Genomic DNA, 6,073 nt, shown 5'->3' with positions numbered 1-6,073 from the left:
AAACCCATTTATGTTATGTGTGTGTGTGTGTGTGTCCTTGAGGATTTTTTATTTTTTATTTTTTTTTATCCGAGGTTTGCAGGATGGTTTATGCCATGATGAAAGGTATCTTTGAAATGGACTGTATATGTGTGTGTGTGTGTTACTGGATGTCAATGTATCACATATTAACATTCCAGACAAACTCACAGGAACAGCATGTTGTGATTATTCACATTGATAAGACATGAGTTATATATATGTATTGCCATTAGCCTTGGTTATGTTGCATTGGAACAAAATCTCTTGTTGCTGTTTTATATGATACCGTTTCCAAGGTTTTTATCTGAGTTTTTTTTTGTGGCAGTCATTTATATTCTGTGTGTATCTTTGTAATTTAAGGTAAAGTCACAAATTCAGCATCATTAAGATCTGTGTGTGTGTTTTCTTTGTGAAGTACGTGTAGTCACAATTTCTTAATCATTTTGATGTGCTTTTTTTATGCATTTACCTTCTTGGGGTGTATTCCAAGGCAGTTTTTTAGCCCACTGCATCCAATCATGCTGTTTCACAATCGCTTAAGGTTTATTAGCAACAAGCGCAAGCTAGTAGAATAAAAAGATTTTTAAATCAAATTGTTTCCCTCTAAGTCAACCAAATGTGGGTGCATTCCCTGTAGGTACACTTCTTGCAGGCCTTTTTCCTGCATACAAGGAATGCAGGAAATAAAATTGGCAAAACGGTACAGGGAATGTACCCGGATGATTTTCTTGTAGCCTTTTTGATGATCTCGCTGAGAGTCACGTAATGCTTACGTAAAAAATTAAAATATAAAAATTTTTTCCTCAAAGAGCTTCGATTCAGTGTTCACTCTTGAGACCCCTTCTTCTCACTCCTAAACCCATCCCCCCCCCCCCCCCCCCCCCCCCAACTCCTACAACCTGCCGCCCTGTGGTAAATAACGGTATGGCTCTCTCTTACTCATGCTAAATCAAAGTTCAATCGAGCAGGGACCCCCCGGGGGTTAGGGGGAAGAATTTACCCGATGCTCCCCAGCATGTCGTAAGAGGCGACCAACGGATTCTGTTTCTCCTTTTACCCTTGTAAAATGTTTCTTGTATAGAATATATAGTCAATTTTTGTACAGATTTTAGTCAAGCAGTATGTAAGAAATGTTAAGTCCTTTGTTCTGGAAACTTGCATTCTCCCAGTAAGGTAATATATTGTACTACGTTGCAAGCCCCTGGAGCAAATTTTTGATAAGTGCTTTTGTGAACAAGAAACAATTGACAAGTGGCTCTATCCCATCTCCCCCCTTCCCTCCGTCGCGATATAACCTTGAATGGTTGAAAACGACGTTAAACACCAAATAAAGAAAGAAAGTGCTTTTGCATGTGAACAAGAAACAATTGACAAGTGGCTCTATCCCATCTTTCCCCTTTCCCCGTCGCGATATAACCCTTCGTGGTTGAAAACGACGTTAAACACCAAATAAAGAAAGAAAGAATCGAGCAGGGTAAGATTTCTGCAAGCAGGATTGATGTTTTCATGCCGAAAGATATTTGATGCGCTTTGCAAATAATTTTGTAGTCCATGTATTGTGTACATATACCAGTATTTTTTTTCTATCAAAAAGTCTTTTTTTTTTAGGTCGGTACACGTACTTTGTATTATTTTTGAGTCACTTGAGAAAAAGTGACTCTATGTAATCGGTCAGTGTTAGTCTGTCCGGCCGGCCGTCCGGCCGGCCGTCCGTAGACACCACCTTAACGTTGGACTTTTCTCGGAAACTATCAAAGCGATCGGGCTCATATTTTGTTTAGTCGTGACCTCCAATGACCTCTACACTTTAACGATGGTTTCGTTGACCTTTGACCTTTTTCAAGGTCACAGGTCAGCGTCAAAGGAAAAATTAGACATTTTATATCTTTGACAAAGTTCATCGGATGTGATTGAAACTTTGTAGGATTATTCTTTACATCAAAGTATTTACATCTGTAGCCTTTTACGAACGTTATCAGAAAAACAAGGGAGATAACTAGCCTTTTCTGTTCGGCAACACACAACTTAACGTTGGGCTTTTCTCGGAAACTATAAAAGTGACCGGGCTCAAATTTTATGTGAACGTGACTCATTGTGTTGTGAATAGCAATTTCTTCCTGTCCATCTGATGCCTCATATAATATTCAGAACTGCGAAAGTGACTCGATCGAGCGTTTGCTCTTCTTGTTAAAATAACTTTTGGCAATGGGTAATTAAGGAACTGACACAATGCAGTAAATCCACAAATGGCAATTGAGTTGAGATGTTATTGTAGTCCATGTATTGTGTACATATACCAGTATTTTTTTCTATCAAAAAGTGTTGTTTTTTTTAGGTCGGTACACGTACTTTGTATTATTTTTAAAATAACTTTTGGCGATGGGTAATTAAGGAACTGACACAATGCAGTAAATCCACAAATGGCAATTGAGTTGAGATGTTATTGTTTTTTTTATACATTTATTTAGTTTTACACGTACATCTAAATTATTCTTTGCAACCAGCGTGTGCGTGTGTATGTGTGTGTGTTCAAAGCGTGAAGGACTTCACTATGTCTCAAATCCCACTCCTGTACCCACCCCGTCCTAATTTGTTAAACTTGATACTAAGTATTCCTTGCAGCCAATGCTCATTTCTTTTAAAGGGTAAAGATATACTGTCTGGAGTTTTTTTTCTCATCATTATTGTTTTGCAGATAACATGTGTGCACTGTGTCGTTCATTTATGCATACGTTCAGGAGTACACGTACACGTCCATTGTGAATGAATTGTTATCCGTTTGTTAACACATGAAATTTCCACTTTTTGTTGGCTTCACTTTTTTTGAGCACTAGCTTCCATTTATACGAGAATCTGCTTTTAGCATTGTTAGCTCTTACCTAGAAATCATCGCTGAGGAATTTAACAAAAAAAAGTTTTTGACGAAGATCAGTTTGATGGTCTTTGCACATGTTGAGATATAGGAAATTGCCATGTTAAAATGTATCGGAACTTTTAAAACTTTTGATGTTATCTTTACCAGGGAGTTATACTGTTTTAACGGACAATCACTTGTACATGCGCAGGACATCATAAACTAATACTGGCAGTGAGCTCGCGGGTTTCAAACGTTTCTGCTTTTGTGAAATGTTTAAAAAAAAGGGATTTTAGCACTTATAAGAAACTGGACATAGATATAAGTTATTCAGTGTGAATTATTTAGAAATATGGAAGGAACGTACGTTTCAAACGTTTCTCTGCTTTTGTGAAATGTTTTCAACAATAAGCGGGGCATAGATTAATAATTCAGTGTGAATTATATAGCAATATTGAATGAATGAACGTTCCAAACGTTTCTGCTTTTCTGAAATGTTTTAACAAAAGGGATTTTAGCACTGAATATAAGACGCGGGACGTAGATCTAAGTTATTTAGTATGAATTGTATAGAAATATGGAATGAACAAACGTTACAAACGATTCTGCTTTTGTGAAATGTTTCAACAAAAGTGATTTTAGCTCTATGTAAGAAACGGGATGTAGATCTGAAGTTATTCAGTGTGAATTATATAGGTATATGAGAGCTTTTGTTTTATAACGTGTGCAATTTTTCTCTGCATAAGACTGCACTTAGGGGCCATGGTTTTGCACTAAATTTCTTTTTCTCTTTGTGAGTGTTGTTGAAATTTTCTTCGTATTCATTTATATCTGGAAGTACTTTTGTTTTTGATGTGATTTATTACATTTCTGCTTAAGACATGAAGCAGTTTGGTGCAATTGAGTAGTCTGTCGCTGTTTTTAAAGTAGATTTTGTGCTTAAACTTTCAGGAGATATAATACAGTGAAGTCCGGATGTAGTGATAGCCCTCGGGACCAAATATTTTTATCACTACATCCGGACTATCATTACACCAGGACGTCCGGTTATATTGATATTTTTGTAGGTTTTATCACTACATCCGGACGTCCGGTTATAGTGATATTTTTGTAGGTTTTATCACTACATCCGGACGTCCGGTTATAGTTCTATTTTTGTAGGTTTTATTACTACATCCGGCCAATCGCTTGTAGTTGTAGTGATATCTTCAAAGCTTTTATTGCTACATGCGGCGGCACATTTGGTAAACTAGCCTCAAGGCAGCAACAAGGTGATTTTGGAACCACTATTGATTTCGTTTTGTGACGTTTCTTCTGTCGTCTTTGTCAGGCTTGCAAATGTCCTGTGTTAACCTACCCCCGTCCTGGCAGTTCAACAGCCGGTGTGTGTGTGTGTGCGTGCATGCGTGCGTGTGTGTGTGTGTGTGTGTGTGTGTTTGTTTTAGAGAGAGAGAGAGAGAGAGAGACAGAGACAGAGAGAGAGAAGGGCCACTTAGAAATAAGAGTTAAATGAAAAATTGTCAGATTTTCCGCTTCAGGGTAAGCACAGTGCGTGGCTGGCTTTTGCTCGCCATTTTGGTAAAGGGAGATGACTCTCGAACATTATCACTACAGCCGGACTTTAGCTTCCCCGGGACTTGAAAATAGTATCACTACAAGCGGACTATCACTATATCCGGACTGAAAAAATATCACTACAACCGGACTAAGCTAACAAAGAACATGAACAACTGGGACCGGGACCCAGAAATTCTATTACTACAGCTGGACTATCAATAAATGGGTCTATCACTACAGCCGGACTTCACTGTAGTTGCAATGTTTTTGAAATTTAACAAGTCATTTTTACTTGAATGAAACAATGGCATGACCCATGTACAAATGGGAGCCAGGCAAATTTGACCCGTTAAACAGAAGTGCATCACAAAAAGTTCCAAGTCTCATTAATTTTTTACTTAATTCAATGGTTTGGTTGTTGTCATCATTATTTAGGACTGTTGTTCTTTTGATTATGCAATACATGTTTATCTGAAAATTGTGTAGCATTTGTGTCTTTTTTGCAATGAAAGGTACGAAGAAAAAACAACATACAGTTTGAACTGTGTGTGTGTGTGTGAGTGACACGTGGGTGTGTCTACATGCATACTTATAAATGCATGCTTTGCTTTGAGAATTCAGTTGAATAGACCCCCCTTTCCCCGTCGCGATATAACCTTCGTGGTTGAAAACGACGTTAAACACTAAATAAAGAAAGAATAAAGAAAGATGAATAGACAAATTCCGAAAATAACTCATGTCAGGTTTGTACGCATGGGTTGTGGGAGAGTAACCTTTTCTTGCAAAACCTCTGATAAACACTTCAGGGGCCAATCCCTAGCAAGGGGCGTGTCAGAAACATGTGCTTGTGTCCACGTGTTTCTGACATACCCTCTTCGCTAGTGATTGGCCCCTCCAATGTTTGTCAGAGGTTTTGCAAGAAAAGGTCACTCTTCCCAACCCCATACAAACCCGACAGAGTTATTTTCAATAATCTGTCTATTCAGTTATCATTTTTGCATTACAATGAAGACTAGATGTGTTGTACAACCCTTGGAACTTGACAGTTGCAAACATTGGTTATTCCAAGAAGAAGAACTGGATAACAACAAATCGTCACGCTCATAAGATAACTGCCTATGTCGTTTTTTTAGAGTTTTGAGAAAAACGCAAATAACTTCTTTGGTTTCTGAACAATCTGCCCATCTCATTTTAGTTATACATTTCAAACTGCCTATCTCGAGTGGTTGACATCGGTATACGCGTGAAGTAAAGAGCTGACAGCAACATTTTCGATCAGCACAAATGCATAACAACCCCGAAAAGCCATTAGCATACCTTAAAGACTTTATGTACAACGGAAAAGTGCCTAACTCAGAAACGAGAACGGCAGTTTTGCTCACGTAACTGAGGCAATGGTTTCTGTTGGTCTGAGAGTTTATACTCTCTAACACATGACAGGTACCCTTCTAGTAGCTTCCCTTGTAGTCTCACTGCAGACATGCCTAACACTGAGTTAGGTATTGTTCTTATGAGCGTGACGAAATTGTTCTTTGTATCATGTGTGATAGTGGAATTTAATGTCTGCGAGGCCTAATGTAACGTGTGTGATACACAATGTTGACATTTTGTTAAACTTAAATGAAATTTGACTTGAAGACC

This window comes from Littorina saxatilis, linkage group LG15 (assembly GCF_037325665.1).
Source record: "Littorina saxatilis isolate snail1 linkage group LG15, US_GU_Lsax_2.0, whole genome shotgun sequence".
Taxonomy (NCBI): Eukaryota; Metazoa; Mollusca; class Gastropoda; order Littorinimorpha; family Littorinidae; genus Littorina; species Littorina saxatilis.
This window is presented reverse-complemented; position numbering follows the sequence as displayed.